Source organism: Muntiacus reevesi, chromosome 3 (genome assembly GCF_963930625.1).
Source record: "Muntiacus reevesi chromosome 3, mMunRee1.1, whole genome shotgun sequence".
Taxonomy (NCBI): Eukaryota; Metazoa; Chordata; class Mammalia; order Artiodactyla; family Cervidae; genus Muntiacus; species Muntiacus reevesi.
The window spans coordinates 272,086,071-272,112,897 of record NC_089251.1 but is presented as its reverse complement, the minus strand read 5'-3'; positions in this window follow the sequence as shown (position 1 = coordinate 272,112,897).

Genomic DNA, 26,827 nt, shown 5'->3' with positions numbered 1-26,827 from the left:
CACTGTGCAGCAGGGTGGGAAGTGGAGGGCTGCACCACTGCAGCCAGGGCAGCCAGGCAGAAAGTCACGGGGAGGGGAGAGCTCAGGGGGGCGAGCCAGCTGTGGGCTGCACCTCAGGATGCTTGCAGAGACCTGGCTGTCATTTCTTTAAGAGACTGCGATGATGGAAACAAAAGAATACTTAAGCCAAAATTAAAAGAAGCATGAAGAATGTTTTAGTAGAGCACTCAGAGTTCTAGCGACAAGACTCTATAATCCGTTACCTTGGTTCCCAGATGACTGGTCAGCCTTCAAGGAGCTTAATGTGTGCTACTAGAGCTCAAAACACTGGCTGTTTCATGATCTATTCGTGTACTTGACCCCTAGAAATTAAGCAAATTATAGACAGTATAATTTAGATTATAGATAAATATAGCTAGCTTCATGCTAAGATACTCCAAATGAACTGTCTTTAGGGTAAATAGCTAAATATACCATTAAAGTGTGAACATTTATAACTGCTCAAAATGAGTATTTTTATCTATAAACTTGAGTAGAATTTTAGAAAGACTGAAGGAGGAAAAAAAAAAAAACTGTTGTAAAAGACAAAGTACAATGTAGAAGAAACCAAACACTGAAGACATTCTAAGAGTAATATTCTTTCCCAAATCAAAAGGCATGAAACCATATTCAGCTAAATATACACTGGCTGGAAGAAAGCCCCATTGAGTGATGAAATGCTTCCCAAGGCCCACTAGACTTCACACTCCAGGATGTCTGGCTCTAGGTGAGTGACCACACCATCGTGGTCATCTGGGTCATGAAGGTCTTTTTTGTGCACTTCTTCTGTGTATTCTTGCCACCTCTTCTTAGCATCTTCTGCTTGTTATGTCCATACCATTTCTGTCCTTTCTTGGTGCAATGCTAGTCTGTAGGAATGTAAGTGAGTAAGACACCCCCACCCTCGCTGCATATGGAGCCTGGACAGGTTGCTCAACATGTAAACACACAGTGCCGTGACGAGCGCAGGTGTGCAGACAGGAGTGGCGGGCACTCAGCTCGGGATTGTAGAGTAAAGGGCTGTCTGACTGTGAACGACAGAGAGGTGTCTCCTTAAAAAAGAGGAGGGTCAGCCACACAGCAGCTCAGATGAGGCAGAGGCCCTAAGCACAGGTCACAAAGAATGTGTACGTGTGTGTGTGCCTGTGAGAGAGAGAGAGAGAGAGAGAGAGAGAGAGAGACACAGAGAAACTGACTCACTTGGAGATTAAGAGCTTCTTCTGATTGCAATAAGGAGGATGGAGTTGAGGGACCAAGACTCAAGATAAAGAGAGCAGGTGGGAGACTTTTAAGGAAATTTTGGCAAAGGGCTGCTTTTGATCTACAGGAGGAAATGAATGACTCCTTATGCTGAAGCAAGCATACTGTCTTTAAGGATATCTAAATACTTTGACTGTTTCTGGTAGTGAGGATGTAACACAACCCGTAAGGAGCCTTGTCTTCTAGAATTCACCACCTTGTGAACTACTCCTGTGGTTAAGTGTAGGCCAGATTTTGTGTAAGGCTTTTAGCGAACAGACTGCTATAGATATGATGAGAAGTCACTTTCAAGATAAGTTTACAAAAACTGTGGCTTCCATCCTGGACACCCTCTCTTGTTCTTCTCTGAGGGATTGCCAGATACTACACTATGAACTGCTCTTTGCAGAGGCCTTGGTGGCAAGAAATGATACCACTGGCCGACAGCCTGGACATCTCAGGCCTGCTAACAGTCATATGGTGAGTTTAGAAGCAGATCCTCCCATCATCAAATCTTGAAATGACTGTGGCCCCAGCCAACATGGCGACTGCAGCCTATGAGAGACCCTGAACCAGAGGCACTCAGCTAAGCTGCACCAGGATTCCTGACCTACAAAGACAATAAATGGTTGCTGATTTAAGCTGCTAAATTTGTCAGGCAGCAATAGATAACTAACATATTGTTTGAAACAGAAGAGAAACAAGAGGTTACATTACAAAGCAAGGAAAAACCCATGTCTACGATGAAACATGCTCTGACATTCATTTCAGTGTAGACATCAATCACCTTTAAGCTTCAGACTTAGTATCTTTCTATATAGATTCTTGATTTTGGGACACTCTCCACTCTGCTCTCCCAAACTCTCTAGCTAGAAACCTAGATGGATTTATTATAAGGAGATTCCAAGAGAACATTCCCATACCCATACTACCTATAAGCCAGAACTTGAGTCTTGAGAATCTTTCCTGGGCCTTTTTATTATGATTAAGTCTGCACCAACATCCTTCAGAGGGACCAGAGAAGCAGTAACCTGTAAGAAATGGTTATCGTTGTTCGGTCGCTAAGCCAAGTCTGACTCTCTGTGACCCCATGGACTGCAGCATGCCAAGCTGTCCTTCACTATCTCCTGGAGTTTACTCAAACTCATGTCCTTTGAGTTGGTGATGCCATCCAACAATCTCATCCTCCTTTGCCCCCTTCTCCTCTTGCGCTCAATCTTTCCCAGCATCAGGGTCTTTTTCAATGACTTGCCTCTTTGCATCAGGTGGCCAAAGTATTGGAGCTTCCGGATCAGTTCTTCCAATGAATATTCAGGGTTGATTTCATTTACTATTGACTGGTTTGATCTCCCTGTAGTCCATGGGACTCTCAAGAGTCCTCTCCAACACCACAGTTCAAAAGCATCAATTCTTCACTGCTCAGCCTTCTTTACAGTCCAAATCTCTCATCCGTATATGACTACTAGAAAAACCATAGCTTTGACTATATGAACCTTTGTCAGCAAAGTGACGCCTCTGCTTTTTAATATGCTGTCTAGGTTGGTCATAGCTTTTCACCCAAGGAGCAAGTGTCTTTTAATTTCATGGCTGCAGTCACCATTCGCAGTGATTCTGGAACCCAAGAAAATAACATCTGCCACTGTTCCCACTTTTCCCATCGACTTGCCATGAAATGATAAGACAGGATGCCATGATCTTCATTCTTTGAATGTTGAATTTTTTTTTTTTTTTAATATTATTTTATTAGTTGGAGGCCAATCACTTTACAACATTTCAGTGGGTTTTGTCATACATTGACATGAATCAGCCATATAGTTACATGTATTCCCCATCCCGATCCCCCCTCCCACCTCCCTCCCCACCCGACTCCTCAGGGTCCTCCCAGTGCACCAGGCCCGAGCACCTGACTCATGTATCCCACCTGGGCTGGTGGTCCGTTTCACCATAGATAATATACATGCTGTTCTTTCAAAAAATTTTAAGCCAGCCTTTTCACTCTCCTCTTTCACCCTCATCAAGCGGTTCTTTAGTTCCTCTTCACTTTCAGCCATTAGAGTGGTATCATCTGCATATCTGAGGTTGCTGATATTCCTTCCAACAATCCTGATTCCAGCTTGTGAGTCTCCTAGCCTGGCATTTCTCATGATGTACTCTGCATATAAGTTAAATAAGCAGGGTGACAATATACAGCCTTGATGTTCTCCTTTCTAGATTTTTAACCAGTCTGTTGTTTCATGTCTGGTTCTAACTGTTGCTTCTGACCTGCATCTCCTTTTCAACACACATTAGAATCAAGCACTTCTCTATCTTCTGGTCCTCCTTTATCCACCTTTCAATATCCACTGCCATCAGAGGCACTCAAATGTGTGCCGAGGGGCCCAAGAAGGACTATGCCTGGCAGTTCAATCAGTACAGCTGGGACACAGTCAATTTCAACTACACTTGCTGGGTACAAATCCCTCTTCTATTATCTACTTGCTCACTTTAGGAAGGGACTCAAAAAACAGTATTTTTCTGAGAAAACAAAACAAAACAAAGTGACTCTAAGAAGTTCACCATAAAGGTAGCAACAGTCTCCAACTCTCTGTGAAACTGTGTAAGAGGGAGAAGAAGCAAAAGAAGCAAGCACCCTCCTCACCTTGCCTTTTTTCATACAGATGGTACACGGAAGTGGCCCAACAGTAGATGAGAAGTTTCTCTTTATTAAAGTACTACAGCTAATTCTACAACCCTTAGTGAATTAATAAAGGTAGACATTAAGTATAAATGCTGTGAATATCACAAAAAGATGTTATGTGCTTTCTGGTGGAAGACCACTATGCTACCTATGAAAGTCTCAGGCATAGAATGAGGGCCTGAGACCAAATCTGATCACATTGCTAGACCCAACACCAATTTACAGGGAATACAGAAGACAGAGAGAAAGATCAAACTTCACCATGCAGATGTTCCTAGCAAAATTCAGACTATGGAAAACTTGAGAAGACAAATAACTTTGGTTATTCAATAAATATACAGCAAAAATCTAAGAGACAAAGAAGAAATCTATAGATTAAAAGAAACTTCAAAGACACACTAACCAATCTCTGTGCATGAACTTTATCTGGCCCTTGTGTCAAATAAATTTAAAAATTATGACATTTACGAAGCAACTGCAAATTTGAAATCTGATGCTACCGAGGAACTACTGTTAGTTTCTTTGGGAGTGTAATAATGGCATAATAGTTATGTATTCTAGGTGTCCTCTGGCTGCAGGACTGCTTTAGCAATTCTGGGCCTTTTGTAGTTCCATAGAAATTTTAGTATTATTTGTTCTAGTTCTGTGAAAAATGTCATAGGCATCTTGACAGGAATTGCATTAAATCTGCAGAGTGCTTTGGGACTTCGGACAATACTACCAAGCTACAGTAATCAAAACAGCATGGCATTTGTACAGAAACATGACAGATAGACACACAGACCAAAAGAACAGGATAGAGAACCCAGAAGTAAACCCACATACCTACAGTCAGTTAATCCTTGACAAAGGAGATAAGAACACACAACGGAGAAGAGACGGTCTTTTCAGCCAGTGACACTAGGAAAGCTGGACAGCTACATGTAAATCAGTGAAGTCAGCACACACCCTCACACCATAAACAAACAAGCCCCCAAAATCCCTCAAATTGTTTTAAAGACATAAGTATAAGACATGATACCATAAAACTTCTGGAAGAAAACATAGGCAAAATAGTCTCATAGTCTCAAATTATAGCAATATTTTCTTAGATCAGTCTCCCAAGGGAAAACAAATAAAAGCAAAAATAAATAAACGGGACCTAGTCAAACTTAAAAGATTTTTTTCCAGTAAAGAAAACTATCAACAAAACAGAAACACAGCCTACAGACTGGGAGAAAATATTTGATTGACAGTCAATATCCAAAATGTACAAACAGCTCATACAACTCAGTATCAAAAAAATAAAAATAAAAAATAAAAGCAACAAAAATCAAAGGATGGACAGAAGACCTAAACAGACATTCCTTCAAAAGGCATACAGATAGCCAACAAATCATGAAAAGATGCTCAACATCACTGATTACTGAGAAATTCAAATTAAAAATGGCCACCATCAAAGCAAAAAGTCTGGAGAGCATGTGGAGAAAAGGAAATCCTTCTACACTGTTCGTGGGAATATAAATTGGTACAGCCACAATGAAAACCGGTATGGAGGTTTCTTAAAAAACTAAAAATAGAGTTACCACATGATCCAGCAATCTCACTCCTGGGCATAAATCCAAAAAGGATGAAAACTCTAATCTGAAAAGATAAATGCACCCAAATGTTCACAGCAACACTATTTATATTAACCAAGACATGGAAAGAACCCAAGTACCCATCAACAGATGATGGTTTTAAGAAGATACAATGGTTTAAGAAGTCACAAAAAAGAATGAAATACTGCCACTTGCAGCACCATGGATGGAGCTAGAGAATGCCATACTAAGTGAGGGAGTCAGACAAAGACAGACATTATATGAGATCACTTATATGTACAGTCTAAAAAATAATACAACTATATCTACACACAAAACAGAAATAGACTCACAGACACAGAAAACAAACTTACGGTTACCACAGATGACAGAGAAGGACAAATTAAAGGTATGGGATCAACAGATATAAATAATCCAAAAAATATGTATATGTTACTGAATCACTTTGCTGTAGAGCTAAAACTAACACAATAATGTAAATCAACTGTATTTTCAATTTAAAAGAAAGTATTCTTAGACACAGAAAACAAACTTATAGTTATTAAAGGGGAAATGGGAGGAGGGATAAATTAGGAGTATGGGATTAACAGATACATACACTTTGATATATATAAAATAAACAAGGATTTACTTTATAGTATGTGCATGTGTGCATGCTAAGTCGCTTCAGTCACATCCAACTCTTTGTGACCCTATGGACCATAGCCCGCCAGGCTCCTCTGTCCGTGGGATTCTCTAAGCAACAACACTGAAGTGGGTTGCCATGCCCTCGAGATCTACCCAACCCAGGGATCAAACCCGCAGCTCTTTTGTCTCCTGCACTGGCAGGCAAGTTCTTTACCACTAGCACCACCTGGGAAGCCCTAGGGAATTTTATTCAATATCTTGTAATAACCTAAAATGGAAAAGAATTGGAAAAATACAATATAACTGAATCACTTTGCTGTATACCTGAAACTAACAATGTTAGGAATCAACTACATTTCAATTAAAAAAATGTTATATTCTGCAAATACACAGTGAAGTATTTAATATTTAAGCAAAAAATGATGATGTCTGGGATCTTTTCCAAAAATAAAATCAGAGGACAAAGTATATAGGGTACCTGCAGATTACTCTATTACTCTGTTTGCCTCTGTATATATTTGAAATTTTCCATAATAACAGGCTTAAAAACATATTATTGGCAGTGGAAAAGGTTCTCCTACCATTTCATCTCTTTCCCAGTCTTGTTTGAACTTCATCACTACTTACCGGTTGTCTCACTAGAGATCTGGTTCTAAACATTAAATGGAAAAGCTGAGATCGATTCATAAATGAATTACACATAAAGTTATATACTAAGCAAGTAGGGATCTAGCCCATATAATTTATTTCTAGCTTTCTCTTTTCATTTAACATTCAAGGGAGATTAATCACAGATCAAAAATCCCTCTTTCTAGAAGGGATGTTAGTTATCCCTTCCAACCTACATATATTCATTGCTATTATCTACTATTTATTTATCAGGGACTGTGGGGATATAAAAATGAATAAAACTGGAAAGAATCTTTGTCTTTCTGGAGCTTACAATTTAGTAGGGAGAACAGAAATAACCACATAAATAAATATAAAACTGCAAATGTGGTCTTCAAGGTGAGAAGAACAAGCGAGGACAGCCTGTAATGGGATGTGAACAGTTCAAGCCTCTTGAGAGAAATCACGCTAAAGTTCAGACACACACAAACTGCTGTTAACTGAGTGAAGTGGGATGAGAAGGCACAAGAGGGAACGGGCAGATGGTGTGCAGGCTGCAGCAGAGGAAGCCGTCAAGGGGAAGTCCTGAAGGGCCAGCGTGGCAGGCGTGCTGAGAGCAAAGGGTGACAGACCGCTGGCAAGTTTAGGCAGGAGCCAGGTTATACAGGTCGTAGTAAGGCTTGTCTTTTTCTGAGAATCAATGGATGCCAACAAAGGATTTTACCAAGAGGGTGATTTACTCGTGAAAGATCATTCTGGCAGAGTGGCTGTGGGCAGGAAACCAGGTGAGGTACAATGAACTTCCTTCCCCAAGGGCACTAGGGCAGGAGCTTGATGGATCATATTACTGTGATTCTGAGAAAGTCAAAGAGATTATTTTCAGTTTTGTTAGTGTCAACTGTTTTGTCTCTGGAGCAAATAACAAAAGAAATGAACAAACCCCAAGAGTCTGACAGGTAAAGGGATTTTGGCATAACTGGATCACAGTCTCACAGACACACCTCTTATCTACATTAAGATCTGGACGTAGCTGTAGCGTCATTAATGTGATTTTGGTTTTTGTCTTGTAAGTTTGTTATGATTTTATCGCACACTAAAGTCTTACATTTTTAAATGAAGCCTATGGTTCTTTTATGGTTTCCTACTCACTTCATGATTATAAAAACTCTATGCTCATTTCCTTAACTTTTAATATTTCTAACAGTTTTCACTTGGGGGACTTCCCTGGTGATTCAGTGATTAAGAATCTGCATTCTAATGCAGGGGATGCGAGTTTGACCCCTGGTCTGGGAACTAAGATCCCACATACTGCAAGGCAACTAAGTCCGAGGGCCACGACTTCTGGGCCTGCACGGCGTAACAGGAGATCCCGCATGCCGCAGGGAAGAAGATCTCACATGCCACGACTAAGACACAACATAGGTAAGTAAGTAAACTGTTTTTTAAAGTTTTCATCTTTGACATTAAATCTAATATATTCAGAGTTAAATTCTGATATAAGAAATGAGATAAGAATTCAATTAAAAAAATAAATATTGAGCTTATTGGCTAGGTGAGGCTTTAAAGGATATAATAATTGAAATATGACCCCAAAGTATTAATAGTGGGTCTTAATCCTAAAGCAAAAAAAAAAAGATTTTTGTCAAGAAGACAGAACTTCTTTCTACATATGTGTAGGAACACATGATAATCCCAGAGAACTCCCTAAGTAGTAGACAAAGAACCCAAATGTACTATTGGAATATAATTTTTTTTGCCCTAATTTACCATCTGTAGAGTATTATCCAGTACAATGTGGACCAGTAATATTAAAATGAAGTATATTTTTGTTTAAATGTGGTAAATTTAAATATTTAAATTAAGTATGAGACATTTTAAGCTTTAAATTTTAATGAACTAATAGAACAAATAAATAGTATCATTAAAAGTAATCTATAGGCACTAAAGGAATATTTTATATCAACAGTAAGAAAATTTCCTTAAAATCAACTTAGTTGAAACTGTATTTTAAAAAATCTTTCATTTAAAACATAAAATATTGCTTGAAAAAATGTGGAGAATACAGAACACTCCAAAGAAAAATACTCATTAGGATACATTCCAATCAAACTCTAATAGAAAACTGATGGCAGCACAACAAGATAATGTTCTACATTTTAAAAAATTGTCTTCCATAATTTTCCTAAAGATGATAATAGTAAATATGACTAGGGTATTTATTTACTTTTATTTTAATGGGCATTAGAATTGTTTATTTAAATGCTAGGTTTCTATAATCCTGGAATACAACTGAAGATGAAAATATTAACTCTTTATGATTTTTTTAAAAAACACAAAAATATCTTAGAATGCCACAGAGAAAGAGCAAATCTATTCAATGCAAGCAGTAATAACTAGGTCAAATCACATATGACCAAAATGCAGCTTAGTATTTATTTTTCAAAGAAACTCTACTCACATTAATCATTTTAGGCTAAAACAGAGACACATACTTTAGAGCTATAAAATATACTTGGAAATTTGAAAGCTTCATAGTTAAATATAATAAAGAAAAATGACATAGCATTTTAGTACTGAATTCTTCTGGAGATATCCATTTAGGAAGGAAACAGGTCATGTGAGAATCATCTCACTCAGTATTTCTTTTAAAATATTTAAATAGTTAACTAGAAAAGAAATTAATAAAATAATCTATTTACCTGACTGCTACCCGCAGTTGCCATGTTGATTTCTGCCACTCCTTGACCATCATTCTGCCGTTCGGCTTCATGTGAGCCAGCTTCATGCTTGCTCTGAGATGACCTCTGTTAATATGGAGTTAACATCAATACATACAAAAACGGTGCATGCTTTCTCAGCCCACAGCTTTCCTTCTTTCTTGCTCTAAAGCTCTGAAGGCCTCAATGACACAGGTTCACAAAAGCACGGAGCTGCACTCCATAGCCTCCAGCGGGCTGTCAGCTGCCTGTCTCGGTCACAGCAAAGTGAAGTGTGTCCCTCGAACACTAGGGCTGCACAAGACAAAGGGTTTTCTGAGACCCACAGAAACACCATCCTCCACCAGCTGTGCTCACATCACTATCGGGGACATAACCCAACTAGAGCAAATAACTGTCTTTTCCGCAAGGTCACATGGTTCTGGTATTTAATAGAGCTGCAAATATAGCAGTTACTATAGCTTATAAATACCTTCTATGTAAGTATATTTATACTTACACACACATATATTTTTATATACATCTGCTAATAAAAGTAATATGAAACCAACAGATAAGCTCTTAGATTCTAATATGAATAAAACCAAAACCTTTTCTAATGTAACCACCATCTGTTAGGTAAAGTGAAAGGGCAAGATTATATCCAGTAAAAGCAGTAATTTCAAGACAGATTATATCTAGTACAAAGCAGTCACTTTGAAAACTATCACCACAGAATCAAAGAAAGAAAATAATCAAGTATCTTTTATAGAAACAATTACCAGTGTGCCTCCTCTAGGAACATTATAGGCAAAATTAAAAATTACACATTAAAAATTGTGACATAATAATGGAAAACTATGTTACAAAATGGCTTCCACTGGAATTTATTTAAACATAAAGCTTTCCTAGACCATTTAAAATGTGACTTTAAAATAATTTACATATACTATTTCCATCAATAAACAAGTGTAAGTTATACATAGGCAAAAGAGAAGTAGTCCCAATAATTCAGAAACAAGAAAAAACAGTACCTTGGGAAAGTGATACCATAAAATTCAACAAAATCATCTAAAGCAGAGAATACAAAGTCAGTGAAGAGAAAAAATGAATCAACGAGCACTAAATCTACAAAGATTTGACACTGACATCACTGAAGATGTCAATATAAAAGTAATTATTGAGTATGTGCTATGTCAGTTACTTGCAATAGGGCTGGAGAACACAGTACTGACAAACCCAGGCATCGTTCAACGCACTCTTCCAGATTTAGTCTAGTCAGGGATGCTATCAAATAATGAAAGAAACAACAGTAAAGTTAAACACTTCGACAAGCACTCTGAAAAAAGAGCACAAGTTGCTTATAAGGATATATAACAGAGGGACATCAGACATTGTGGGAGTCGGGGGAAGTGCTCTCTTAGGAAGTATTGTTTGGACTGAGATCTAAAATATAAACAGGAGTTCTAGGAAACGGGATATGGCAGAGGATGAAGGAAACAGAGACCACATGCAAAAATTTAGGGAAATAGAGACCATATGCAAAGGAGCTGTGATGGGAGAAACGTGGTTTGCTCTAGGATATCAAAGAATTACAGTGTGAAGAGTAGAACAGAGAGATGGTTAAAAAAAGGAACTTAATGATTTTGTTGAATTTTAGTGTGATTCTCAGATGGCACTCATGCCCCCACATAACCAATACTCTAAAGGAAAAAGGTGCATGTATTCTGATCGTTTAAACTCAAATTTTGAATGGTCTAAGAAGATGGGAAACACAAGAGATCAACTTGCAGACTAAATATTAAAGTAAGTGGGAGATGACAGTCCTTTACACCCAGGGAAGCACTGATGCTTGGAGACAGAGGTCAACCTGAAGGACTGCATGACAGACTGGATACAGTGAGTGGAAGAAGAGATCTGGGGTCACAAACTACTCTTCTGTTTCTTAGCTCACACAGCTGAATAATGGTGGTACCATTCATGGAGACAGATAATACTAAAGGAGAAGGAGGATTTGGAGGATGTGGGGGTCACAAGGAGGACTTAGGAGGAGACCATCATTAGTTGTGCTTTGGTTACGTTGGATTTAAAATGCCTTTAAGACAATTCACCCACTTTAAGTGTACAACTCAATGACATTGAATAAACTTACCAAGAATCACTATATTTCAGTTTTAGACCATTTTCATCATTCTAAAAAGATCCTTCATGCTCATTTATAGGTAATCCCCATTCCCACTCACAGCTCCAAGTAACTATGACTCTGCTCTGTAAACTCGTCTTTTCTGTACGTTTATTGTAAATGGAATATACGGACTTACATGTCTAGCTACTTTTACTCAGTATAATGTTTTTGAGGTTCACCTCAGTTATAGTGTGTGTCAACAATTTGTTCCTTTTAATTGCCGAGTAGTATTACATTGTAACGGTATACATTTTATTTATTGATTTACCAGTTGATACACTTTTGCATTTTTCTACTTTTGGGCTACTGTGAATAATACTTCCATGAATATTCAAATTAAAGTCTCTGTGTGGACATATGTGCTCATTTCTCTTAGATAGCTAGAAGTGGAATTGCTGGGTCATATGGTAACTATACCTTTAATACTTTAGATAACTGCCAAACTTTTCCAAGTGGCTGAACCATTTTACATTCCCATCAGCAACATATGACAGCTTCTATTTATCCACATCCGTACCAATGCTTATTGTTTTCCTCATGATTACAGCCATCCTAGTGAGTATAGAGTGATATAGCATTGTGGTTTTAACTTGACTTCCTTAACATCCAATGATGTCGAGCCTATTTTCATGTGCTTATTAGCCATTCCTATGAATTTTTCTGGTGAAATGTGTATTCAAATCTTTAGCCCATTTGTAAGTTGGGTTGTCTCTTTATTAATGAGTTATAAGAGTACTCTGCATGGGATTTTAAAAACTATTTCTCATTGGCTATTTTCTAGAGACTATTAAATCATGCCACAATTTTCCTTATAGCTCCCATCTTTTGGGGCCCCTCCCCCCCAAATGGTATACAGTTGTCAGTAAATAACCTATAGAATACAAAAGAAAGTGGTAGGACTGGTTGCCTCATGTACCCTCTTGGAACTTCTGAGATTTGAATCAAGTGCAATAGTTATATCATCTGAGTTATATCCTGCATCTAGATCTTAAACCAGAATTGTTAGCAGGTAGGGCAAAGATAGTGTTATAAGATGCTTCATGGTGGAGAAATTATTTGGCAGACATCTTTTCTTCTCAGTACTGTATGTGAACTAATTTATGAGTATCTGATCCCCAGTTTTCTCCATTTTCTAGCTTCTCCTTCTGATAGTAATAAAGAAACAGCAAACAGTAAAATTAAAAACCTTTCTTTCTTAAATAAGACATGATACCTTCTTTTAGTTTATATTCACTGAATAAATGTAACGACTTAAGGCTATGAAAAATATGGCCATTTTTATAACAAAAAGAAACAAGAATAGACTAGGTTATGGTGGTAGACAGTTGGTCCCAAATCCAATGATATAAATGAAATCTTGAACAGATAAAAAAACACAAACAAGCCCCCAACCTGCAATAAACTTATAATTGTACTGATAATGAGAACTATTATTAACAAATGACAATTTTTCTTAGGAATTTCTAGAGGCCAGAATGTTGGTAACGTTTGGAAATGTACTGACAGTGAGTATATTATACCAGGCAAATGATGACTAAAAGAAGCCCCGTGCAGCAATACTAACAGCAAAGAAGGCTATTTAACACACATGAAAGAGTCAATCAAGTAGAAAAAATAAGTGTAAATATTGATTTAGAAATTAAAAAAAAAAACAACCCTGTTGATGCAGCCAAACAGTAAAAATCATAATACAAGAAAGATGGTGAATAAAAGCTGACTATAACTAAAGAAGCTAGAAAAACAACAGCAAACACTCAAAGCAGAAAAAATATATATAAAAAGAAAATATAAATGCAGTGCTGCTCAATAAAAAACAAAAGTTGCCTCTCTAAAAACAGTTTTAAAAATAGAGTATAGTAATTTTGATCAAGGGGAAAAAAAAACAAAACACCACAGATAAACTACCCTGGAAACCCAAAGGGGCCATAATAACCAGAATGCCACATACAGCAATGCCAATGACATTGAAAAAGGAGTAAAGAGATAGTTTTGTTTTATTTTGGAAAGAAAAAAACAGTACTGAAGAGTTAATATTGCAAAAAGGACACAGTCTGTATATTACAAATATTTGGTTCATACTGACTTAAAACATCCAGATTAAACTACTTTTAGCAATATGACTATTACACTGAACTTGACTACTTAGCAAGTACATGTTTCTACATATTTCAAATTCAAATGTACTGAAGCCAAAGCTTCTAAGAGATTTAAAAAGCAAGGCATGCATGACCAGAGTCTTAAAAGACACTGTTTTCAAAATTATACTTTTTGACATTAGAATTAGTTGTCTTCTCTGTGTGTAAATGGGCTTGCACTAAGTTTCTGCCTCCAAACAGAACTGTTCATTATCCGGTCAGATTCTCAGGGCTGGCAGTAAGTGCTGTTGCTGTGGTTTACTTGCCAAGTCATGTCCGACTCTTTTGCAACCCCATGGACGGTAGTCCACCAGGTGTCTCTTTCTACTGGATTTACTAGGGAAGACTACTGGGGTGGGTTGCCATTTCGTTCTCCAGGGAATCTTCCCGACCCAGTGATAGAACCTGCGTCTCCTGGGCTGGCAGGCGGATTCTTTACCATCGAGCTACTTGGGAAGCATGCTGGTGATGAAAGGACACGTCAGATTTGTTTCGCATACAAAAGTTTTCTCTCACTCTAAAAGCTGTGCAGCTACTATAAAAACATTACAAAACTGGCCAAACTAAGAAAACAAGGAGGTATTAGCAGTGGTTACCTGCCTTTTCATATTATTTCTGAAAGACTGTTTGTGCATATTAAAAAATGGGATCAAAGTGTACATACTATTTTGTATCTCATAAACATTTTAAAATATCAACAAGCACTTCATCATGTTTTTAGTAATTACAGTTAGAAAAAAGCACTAGGTTGATATTTCATTCTTTGCATTCTCTTCTTTTTTCCTGTATGATCTGGAATGTGAGTCTCAATCTGGCTGCATATTAGAAACTTTGCATTGGTATATCCCCAAATACTGAGCCAATTTTTCCTAGCAACAATTCTGTATTGTTCAATGAGGACTTTTATTCAACACTTTTTGCTCTTATTGCAGAGAGACAGGTCATCCTGTAGTTGACTTAAGAAGAAATACTTTATTTTCTCTGAGCCTCCCACATGCTATTTTTCCTTATTCAGCAATAGTTCATTTAAGTTCCATGTAGGTTTTCTTTTTATTTACCCATAAACAAAGTGACAAGTGCCCAAATTCAGGGGCTATAAACAGATAGCTGAAGGGATGGTTTTTTATACCCCATCCTTCTGTGTAGTGATCAAAACCAAATTTCAGCTGAAGAGCTGACAAATATGGTTTTAACCCCCTTTTTAATCCTCATTTCCAGAAGTACCTAGTGTAACCAACTCTGGAAACTTTCAGGACTCCACAGTGTAAAATGAGTTGCTTTGTGACCTCCTACTGCTCACTCTGGGGTCAGCTCTCTACCATAATCTAGAAGAATTATTTGTTTATCTGCTTTGCAGTTCTCCAAATTTTATTGTCACCTTCCCTGGTATTTGTGCTTTTTCATTTTACCCTTTTACTGTCATTTTAATGAAGTTTGTAAAGTAAGCACAGATAAATGTATATGATCAACTTTTACTATGGATTACACAAGGAGATAGCTTATTTACAAACTGTTAGTAGCCAAATTATATGTAAACAGATAACTGAAGTAAGGTATCTATTTATGGCTCTATAAGCTTTAATTGCATAAAAGTTATGAAGAAATCATACTAGTATAGATTTTTGAAATCTATACTTAATTTAATGAAAAAGCTTATCAAGTGTCTCAATTCTCTAGAGCATCTATTTCAATGACGCCATGCTAATTATACATATTTTCTTTTCTTAGAACAACCACCTATCATTATAACTACAAACAAAAGAGACAATTCACTAACCTTCAGTTGCTTGGGACTGTAAAAGCTGTCGTATACGAAGTATGTCCTTTTCTATTTGTTGAATTCTGGTTATTCTTCGCTAAAATAAAATAAGTAACCAAGTTAGATCTATTTTTATTAAAAAAAAACATTAGTTTTTAATATTAATTTAACATTAACCATTCTATGGTTACCATTTAAAAGTAGGATTATATCAAATCATTCTTTTTTCTATGCCAAGTCATTCTTATGTGAGAATTAGATACATATACATATACATATTCATATACTGAGGACATCAGTGCATCAGTTCAACTTTTTAACATATCTAACTTTATAAAACAGATCCCTAAATTTAGGAAAACTGCACAAATGCAAGTTATGTATCTACTTGGACCATAAAGAAAGGTGAGGGCTGAAGAACTGATGCTTCTGAACTGTGGTGTTGGAGAAGACTCTTGAGAGTCCAGTGGACCGCAAGGAGATCCAACCAGCCCATCCTAAAGTCCTGAATATTCACTGGAAGGACTAATGCTGAAACTGAAGCTCCAATACTGTGGCCACCTGATGCGAAGAGCCAACTCACTGGAAAAGATCTTGATGCTGAGAAACATTGAAGGCAGAAGGAGAAGGGGACAACAGAGGATAAGATGGTTAGATGGTATCATGGATTTCAATGGACATGAGTTTGAGCAAACTCAGGGAGACAGTGAAGGACAGGAAAGCCTGGCAATGCTGCAGTTCACAGAGTAGCAAAGACCTGGACATGACTGAGCAACTGAACAACACATGATACATAACAGTGTGAAACTGCTATATAAAAGCTGTTCTCAAAAACTTTCAAAAAGAAAATTACATCTGAATTTAAACTTTTATATTAATTCAGATGTCAGTACAGTATAATGAGTTTATGTAAAGTATGGCATCCTGTAAAGAGAAAGAGCATCTGAGTTTTTTTTAAGAAGCACCAGTACGTAAACAATAAGAACAATCTTCCCTAAAGTTATTCCTATTACAGGTCAGCAGTACCTTTCAGAGTTAGCTTTCCCAAATACTTCAGCTAAACATTACTCCAAACACTAAAGATCACAATGATGGTAGGAGTTATTGCTTCCCCCATATACTGAGATCTTCAAGTGAACACAAAGCAGTAACTACAGATCAAACAATGTGGAAGTGAAAAATGTGGGAAATGTTTTAAAAATAAGTACTGCCAATATTTTATCATCAACTGCCAGAATTCCATAGTTGACACTGTAACATTGGTATAAGAAACTCTATTGTAAGAGTAATTGTTTCAATGAGGAAAAAGTGTCAGAAAATAGATGGAGTGATTTGCAAACTTTTTATGATTATGCACCCATCAATGAAAGATTTTTGAGCATGTATACTTCAATAGATAATTAAAGTATTATAACGAATAGCTTTAAGTATATACAGCTAAAAAGCTTACATACAAAACTTACCCTTGAATCATACATAGTTTTGTTTAAATACAATGTCCTTATGATTTTATTGCCATAGTAGGAATCATTATTGTTGCTGTTTTTTGGAAAAGTTCAAAACAGATGTGCTCACCAAAAAAGAAAACTTCCTCTCTCAGTCCCTCAGTTGTATCACTACAACTATGCTAATTCTCTATCACAATTCTGAAAATAGTGAACTTAAGGTAAATAATCACACTCCTCTCTCACGCTAGTAAAGTAATGCTCAAAATTCTCCAAGCCAGGCTTCAGTAATACATAAACTGTGAACTTCCAGATGTTCCAGCTGGTTTCAGAAAAGGCAGAGGAACCAGAGATCAACCTGCCAACATCCGCTGGAACATCGAGAAAGCAAGAGAGTTCCAGAAAAACATCTATTTCTGCTTTATTGACTATGCCAAAACCTCTGACCGTGTGGATCACAAAAAACTGTGGAAAATTCTGAAACAGATGGTCACACCAGGCCACCTGACCCACCTCTTGAGAAACCTATATGTAGGTCAGGAAACAACAGTTAGAACTGAACATGGAACAACAGACTGGCTCCAAATAGGAAAAGGAGTACATCAAGGCTGTATATTGTCACTGTGCTTATTTAACTTATATGAAGAGTACATCATGAGAAATGCTGGGCTTGAAGAATCACAAGCGGGAATCCAGATTGCTGGGAGAAATATCAATAACCTCAGACACGGAGATGACACCACCCTTACGGCAGAAAGTGAAGAACTAAAGAGCCTCTTGATGAAAGTGGAAGAGGAGAGTGAAAAAGTTGGCTTAAAGCTCAACATTCAGAAAACTAAGATCATGGCATCTGGTCCCATTACTTCATGGCAAATAGATGGGGAAACAGTGAAAACAGTGGCTGACTTTATTTTCCTGGGCTCCAAAATCACTGCAGATGGTGATTGCAGCCATGAAATTAAAAGATGCTCACTCCTTGGAAGGAAAGTTATGACCAACCTAGATAGCATATTAAAAAGCAGAGACATTACTTTGTCAACAAAGGTCCGTCTAGTCAAGCTTATGGTTTTTCCAGTGGTCGTGTATGGATGTGAGAGTTGAACTGTGAAGAAAGCTGAGCACCGAAGAATTGATGCTTTTGAACTGTGGTACTGGAGCAGACTCGAGAGTCCCTTGGACTGCAAGGAGATCCAACCAGTCCATCCTAAAGGAGATCAGTCCTGAATATTCATTGAAGGACTGATGCTGAAGCTGAAACTCCAATACTTTTGCCACCTCATGCGAAGAGTTGACTCACTGGAAAAGACCCTGATGTTGGGAGGAATTGGGGGCAGGAGGAGAAGGGGATGACAGAGGATGAGATGGCTGGATGGCATCACCGACTCGCTGGACATGAATGTGGGTAAACTCCAGGAGCTGGTGATGGACAGGAAGGCCTGGTGATCTGTGATTCATGGGGTCGCAAAGAGTTGGACATGACTGAGCGACTGAACTGAACTGAAGGTAAATAATATTTTCTATTTAAGACATTTTACCATGTCCAATTTTCACCATGAAAACATGCTGAAGAAGAAATACTTTTAGTAGCTCTCTAAAGATTCTGCAGAGATGAGTGATTACTTCTACATCAGACACCAAATACATCCTGGCATTACAGAAACAACAAAACTATCTACACTTATTAGTTTCATAATATTTCATTGTTTTCCTCTCTCTATATAACCAGCTCCCCCTCACCAATAAAGTCCCAAGTCAAAATTTTTAATATTTAGAGGGTGAAAACAGGAAAATATACCTAACATTCCTCTTCACAGAACTGTATTTCTGTATTGCTATTAGGTCACTAGACCCTGTAATCAAGTCTGCACCTTGATGACTGCTTCCACAATAACATTTGTGCTTTCGTTACTCAACATAAAATGGAAGAAGTCAGTAGCACTTCTTTCCATTCTCTGTATGACAATCTTGAATATTTATGAAATTAAATAAAATGCAACATGCTTAATTGTTCAGGCATATAGACATGGTATGACTTTTGAAAAACTGATATAAAAATTATTTAGTAATATAGTTTGATATATATATTGAAATACCATGTAGAATCAAACCCCATACTCGCCAGAGACACTCAGAGGGCTCAAACAAACTTTATGTGCACCAGGACCCAGAGACTCCACAGAGACGGAGACAGAACTGTGTTTGGGTGTCTCCTGTGAACATGTGGGTCAGCAGTGGACTGCTGCAGAGGCAGGGGCTCTGAGTACAGTAGACCTGAGTATGGCATAAGCTGTCTCAGAGGAGGTCACCATTAACCCAACATAGAGCTGCCAGAACTCACACAGGACTGGGGAAACAGACTCTGGGAGGGCACAAATAGAACCTCGTGTGCACTAGGACCCAGGAGAAAGGAGCAGTGACCCCACAAGAGACTGACCCAGACTTGCCCATGAGTGTCCAGGAGTCTCTGGCAGAGGCAGGGGTCGGCGGTGGCCTGCTGCAGGGTCAGGGGCACTGGATGTAGCAGTGCAGGCATGTGACCTTTTGAGGGAGGTCGCCATTATCTTCACTACCTCCACCATACTTTGGCCTCAGATAAATAACAGGGAGGGAACATAGCCCTGCCCTTCAACAGAGGATTGGATTAAAGGTTCACAGAGCATGGCCCCGCCAAACAGAACAAGACCCAGTTTCCCCCTCAGTCAGTCTCTCCCATCAGGAAGCTTCATAAGCCTCTTATCCTGATCCATCAGAGGGCAAACAGACTCAAAACCACAATCACAGAAAACTAACCAAACTGATCACATGGACCACAGCCTTGTCTAACTCAATCTAACTATGAGCATGCCTTGTAGGGTCAACCAAGATGGATGGGTCATGGTGGAGAGTTCTGACAAAACATGGCCCATTGGAGAAGGGAAAGGCAAACCACTTCACTATTCTTGCCTTGAGAACCCCAACAACAACATGAAAATGCAAAAAGACAGGGCACTGAAAGATGCACTCCCTGGGTTGGTAGGTGCCCACTATGCTCCTGGAAATAACTCCACAAAGACTGACGAGATGGAGCCAAGCAAAAACAACATTCAGTTGTGGATGTGATGGTGACGGAAGCAAAGTCCAATGCTGATAGAGCAATACTGCATAGGAATGCTAGGTCCATGAATCAAGGCAAACTGGAAGTGGTCAAACAGGAGATGGCAAGAGTGAACGTCAATATTTTAGGAATCAGCAAACTAAAATGGATTGGAATGGGTGAATTTCATTCAGATGACCATTATTACTACTGTGGGAAAGAATCCCTTAGAAGAAATGTCATAAGTCAACAAAAGCACTCGAAATGCTTGGGTGCAGTCTCAAAAATGACAGAATGATCTCTGTTCATTTCCAAGGCAAACCATTCAGTATCATGGTAATCCAAGCTTGTGCCCCGACCGGTAATGCTGAGGAAGCTGAAGTTGAATGGTTCTGTGAAGACCTACAAGACCTTCTAGAACTAACACCCAAAAAAAGATGTCCTTTTCATTACATGGGACTAGAATGCAAAGTAGGAAGTCAAGAAACACCTGGAGTAACAGGCAAACTTGCCTTGGAGTACAGAATGAAGCAGGGCAAAGGCTAATAGAGTTTTGCCAAGAGAACACACTGGTCATAGCAAACACCCTCTTCCAGTAACACAAGAGAAGACTCTACACATGGTTTTCACCAGACGGTCCACACTGAAATCAGACTAATTATATTCTTTGCATCCAAAGATGGAGAAGCTCTATAGAGTCAGCAAAAACAAGACCGGAAGCTGACTGTGGCTTAGATCATGAACTCCTTATTGCCAAATTCAGACTTAAACTGAAGAAAGTAGGGAAAAACTACCAGACCAATCAGATATGACCTAAATCAAATCCCTTATGACGATGCAGTGGAAGTGAGAAATAGATTCAAGAGATTAGATCTGATAGACAAGACTGCCTGAGGAACTATGGACGGAGGTTCGTGACATTATACAGGAGACAGGGAGCAAGACCATCCCCAAGAAAAAGAAATGCAAAAAGGCAAAATGGTTGTCTGAGAAGGCCTTACAAATAGCTGTGAAGAGAAGTGAAAGGCAAAGGAGAAAAGGAAAGATACACTCATTTGAATGCAGAGTTCCAATGAATAGCAAGGAGAGATAAGAAAGCCTTCCTTAGTGACCAATGCAAAGAAATAGAGGAAAACAACAGAAAGGGAAAGATGAGATTTCGTCAAGAAAATTAGAGATACCAAGGGAATATTTCATGCAAAGATGGGCACAATAAAGGACAGAAATGGTATGGACCAACAGAGGCAGAATGTATTAAGAAGAGGTGGCAAGAATACACAGAAGAACTGTACAAAAAGATCTTCACAAACCAGATGATCAAAATGATATGATCACTCACCTAGAGCAGACATCCTGGAATGCGAAGTCAAGTGGGCCCTAGGAAGCATCATTACGAACAAAGCTAGTGGAGGTGATGGAATTCCAGTTAAGCTATTTCAAATCCTCAAAGACGATGCTATGCAAGTGTTGCACTCAATATGGTAGCAAATTTGGAAAACTCAGCAATGACTGCAGGACTGGAAAGGGTCAGTTTTCATTCCAATCCCAAAGAAAGGCAATGCTGAAGAATGCTCAAACTACCACACAATTGCACTCATCTCACATGCTAGCAAGGTAATGCTCAAAATTCTCCAAACCAGACTTCAACAGTATGTGAACCATGAACTTCCAGATGTTCAAACTGGATTTAGAAAAGGCAGAGGAACCAGAGATCAAATTGCCAATGCCTGCTGACTCATCAAAAAAGCAAGAGAGTTCCAGAAAAAAAACATTTATTTCTGCTTTATTGACTATGCCAAAGCCTTTGACTGTGTGGATCACAACAAACTGTGGAAAATTCTGAAAGAGACGGGAATACCAGACCACCTGATCTGCCTCTTGAGAAATCTGTATACAGGTCAGGAAGCAACAGTTAGAACTGGACATGGAACAACAGACTGGTTCCAAATAGGAAAAGGAGTACGTCAAGGCTGTATATTGTCACCCTGCTTATTTAACTAATGTGCAGTGTACATCATGAGAAATGCTGGGCTGGATGAAGCACAAGCTGGAATCAAGACTGCTGGGAGAAATATCAATAACCTCAGATATGCAGATGACACCACCCTTATGGCACAAAGTGAAGAAGAACTAAAAAGCCTGTTAATAAAAGTGAAAGAGGAGAGCGAGACAGTTGGCTTTAAACTCAACATCAAAATTAAGATCATGGCATCTGGTCCCATCACTTCATGGCAAATAGATGGGGGAAACAATGGAAACAGTGACAGACTTTATTTTTTGGGACTCCAAAATCACTGCAGATGGTGACTGCAGCCGTGAAAGGAAAGACGCTTGCTCCTTGGAAGAAAATTTATGACCCACCTAGACAGCACATTAAAAAGCAGAAACATCACTTTTCCAACAAAGGCCCGTCTAGTCAAAGCTATGGCTTTTCCAGTAGTCATGCATGGATATGAGAGTAGGACTTAAAGAAAGCTGAGTGCCGAAGCATAGATGCTTTTGAACTGTGGTGTTGGAGAAGACTCTTGAGAGTCCCTTGGACTGCAAGGAGATCCAACCAGTCCATCCTAAAGGAAATCAGTCCTGAATATTCATTGGAAGGACTGACGCTGAAGATTCAACTCCAAGACTTTGGCCACCTGATGCGAAGAACTGACTCATTTAAAGACCCTGATGCTGGAAAGACTGAAGGCGGGAGGAGAAGGGGACGGCAGAGGATGAGATGGTTGGATGGCAACACTGACTTAATGGACATGAGCTTGAGTAAACTCCGGGAGCTGGTGATGGACAGGGAGGCCTGGTGTGCTGCAGTCCATGGGGTTGCAGAGTCCGACATAACTGAGCCACTGAACAGAAGTGAACTGAATAGTTCAGTATGAATTCAGGACAGCTCTCAAGAAATTAGGAATAGAAGGTAAATTCCTTAACGTGATAAATGGTACCAAAAACCTTAAGTAAACAGCATACTTAATCGTGAAATTTCAGAATTCTCTTTAAAGCCAAGGTGAGATGAAGAAGACCAATTATCATTGCTTTATTCAAAGATGTATTACATTTCTTATATAATACAAAGAGGGAAAAAAGGACTGGAAAAGACAAAACTGTCATTACTTGGAGACAATTTAACATCTAAATGAAAAAATCCAAGAAAATCTTAAACTACTGAGACAATCTAACAAAAGAGTTCAGGAAGACTCCTGGATACATCAAATTTAGTAATGTAAACTAGAGAAAATTCCATTCACAATAGCAACAAAAACTAAGATATCTAGGAATAAATGAAAAAAAAAAGATGTGTAAGAGGATCATGAAGAATATGGACTACAGAGAATGAGATGTTTGGATAGCATCACAGACTCACTGGACATGAATTTGAGCAAACTGTGGGAGAAAGTGAAGGACAGGGAAGTCTGGTATGCTGTAGACCATGAGGCTGTAAAGAGTTGGACATGACTTAACAATTGAACAACAAGGGTTTTATGAAGAATGTTATAAAGCTTTTCTGAAGGGCATAGAATAAGACCCAAATGAATGAGATACAAAACGAGTAACAGTACCTAATATTTACTTGGAATTTGCTAAACTCCAAGGGTTTTATGCATATTAACTCATTTAATCCTTACATTTTTTACAGGGAATCATTTTCTACATTTTACCAATGAGAAAACTGAGGCAGAGTTTAAACAAGATCACTGTGCTGATAAGTGACACGGAATTAGAATCCAGAGACCAATCTTTCAACCAAGATCCAATCTTCATACTGTAAAGATATAAATTCTCCTGAAATTAATTTATAAATTCAATGTATAACTAATCAAAAGTCAATAAGGTTTTTCCTTGAAGAAAATAAGCTGATAACTAAATTTCAAATAAAAGAGTAATGAAACAGAATATAAACACATTTTTACAGACGTAAATAAGTAGGACTCATACTACAAGACTTAAGATTAATAAAATTATAGCAAATAAAACAAGTGTGGTATCCAGAGAAGCTAAAACAGACTAATGGAACAGAGTTCACAAATATTCAGCAAATACAACTTCTCAAATGCCAAAAACAGCATTACTAATCCATGGGGAAACAGAGATGCATCCAATAAATGTTAATGGAAAATTCTGTTAACAACATAAATATATATCTATCTGTGTGTATCTGTATGTCTGTATATATCACTAATTATATAATTATTGAATAGAAATTATACTGCATATAACATATACTATATACACACATTTAAAAATCATATGCATGAGTGTTTATATATATATATATACATAAAATTAGATTCCTACCTCTAAAACTAAAAGATGATGCTATGAAAGTGCTGCACTCAATATGTCAGCAAATCTGGAAAACTCAGCAGTGGCCATCGGACTGGAAAAGGTCAGTTTTCATTCCAATCCCAAAGAAAGGCAATGCCAAAGAATGCTCAAACTACCTCACAATTGCACTCATCTCAAACGTTGGTAAAGTAATGCTCAAAATTCTCCAAGCCAGGCTTCAACAATACATAAACTGTGAACTTCCAGATGTTCAAGCTGGTTTTAGAAAAGGCAGAGGAACCAGAGATCAAATCGCCAACATCCGCTGGAACATCGAGAAAGCAAGAGAGTTCCAGAAAATCATCTATTTCTGCTTTATTGACTATGCCAAAGCCTCTGACTGTGTAGATCACCACAAACTGAGGAAAATTCTGAAAGAGATGGGAATACCAGACCACCTGACCTGCCTCTTGAGAAACCTGTATACAGGTCAGGAAACAACAGTTAGAACTGAACATGGAACAACAGACTGGTTCCAAATAGGAAAAGGAGTACGTCAAGGCTGTATATTGTCACCCTACTTATTTAACTAAAGTGCAGTGCTCGCTTTGGCAGCACATATGCTAAAATTAACTAATGTGCAGAGTACATCATGAGAAACGCTGGGCTGGATGAAGCACAAGCTGGAATCAAGACTGCCAGGAGAAATATCAATAACCTCAGATATGCAGATGACAGCACCCTTATGGCAGAAAGTGAAGAACTAAAGAGCCTCTTGATGAAAGTGAAAGAGGGCAGTGAAAAAGTTGGCTTAAAGCTTAACATTCAGAAAACTTAAGATCATGGCAACTGGTCCCATCACTTCATGGAAAATAGTTGGGGAAACAGTGGCTGAGTTTATTTTTTTGGGCTCCAAAATCACTGCAGATGGTGATTGCAGCCATGAAATTAAAAGACACTTACTCCTTAGAAGGAAAGTTATGACCAACCTAGACAGCATATTAAAAAGCAGAGACATTCCTTTGCCAACAAACATCCGTCTAGTCAAGGCTATGGTTTTTCCAATGGTCATGTATGGATTGTTGGATTATAAAGAAAGTTGAGTGCCGAAGAATTGATGCTTTTGAACTGTGGTGTTCAAAAGAGAAGACTCTTTTTTTTTTTTTAATTCCCCATCCCGATCCCCTCTCCCACCTCCCTGGAGAAGACTCTTGAGAGTCCCTTGGACTGCAAGGAGATCCAACCAGTCCATCCTAAAGGAGAGCAGTCCTGTGTATTCATTGGAAGGACTGATATTGAAGCTGAAACTCCAATACTTTGGCCACCTGATGTGAAGAAATGAGTCATTTGAAATGACCCTGATGCTGGGAAAGATTGAGGGCGGGAGGAGAAGGGGATGACAGAGGATGAGATGGCTGGATGGCATCACCGACTCAATGGACATGGGTTTGGGTGGACTCCGGGAGTTGGTGATGGACAGGGAGGCCTGGCGTGCTGCGGTTCTTGGGGTCGCAAAGAGTCGGACATCACTGAGCAACTGAACTGACTTACTGACCTCTAAAACATATATAATAGCAAATCTGAGATGAATTAACGATCTAATTGAAAAATAAAACATTAGACTTACTAGAAAAAAATAGGGTATATTTAAAGATAGGAAAAGATGTAAAAATAGGTTGAAGAAAGCACAAATACGACAATATAACTAATTTAGCATTACAATAAAAAATAATTTTTTGTTATCATTAAGCAAAAGTAGGTAACAGATTTGGCAGGGAACAGTTATGAAATACATCATGTATAACAGATGGGTATTAAGAGTATATTAAAATATCTCTCAAATATAAATGAATAAGACATCTAACAATATGAAAAAAACAGCAAAAAGAAAATCTTAAAAGTCTAATACATATATGAAAAGATATTCAACTTCAGTAGTACTCATGAAAGTATAAACTAAATGACAAGATAATGTTTCATATGCTCATTGATTGTTAATTATAAAGTTTGACTCACAATTTCTGAAGGAAAAAAAGAAAACAAGAGTCAAAGGAAACAGAATTCTCATATACTCCTGGGAGAAACGCAAACTGATAAAATCATTTTGAGGGCAATCTGGCCAACACTATTCAGAACACTCCTACCTTAGGACCAGCAATTATGCTTTCAGGTATGTGTACCAGAGCAGAGGTCAGCAAGTTAAGGCTTGCCAGTCATCTGTTTATGAATCATGTTTTACTGAAACACAGTCATGCTCATTTGCTCATATACTGTTGTCTATGGTTGCTTTCTTGCTACAAAGGCAGAGTTGAGTAGTTGCAACAGACCACATGGCTGACAAAGTCTAAGCTACTTACCATACAGCCCTCTAAGAAAAAGACTCTTGACCTAGAAAAACTTTTGTGCACGTTTATAGGATATGGATAAGTATGTTTATCAGAGTTGTTTCAACAGTGAGAAATTATAAATCACCTAAATATATGTCAAGCAGAAAACAGGT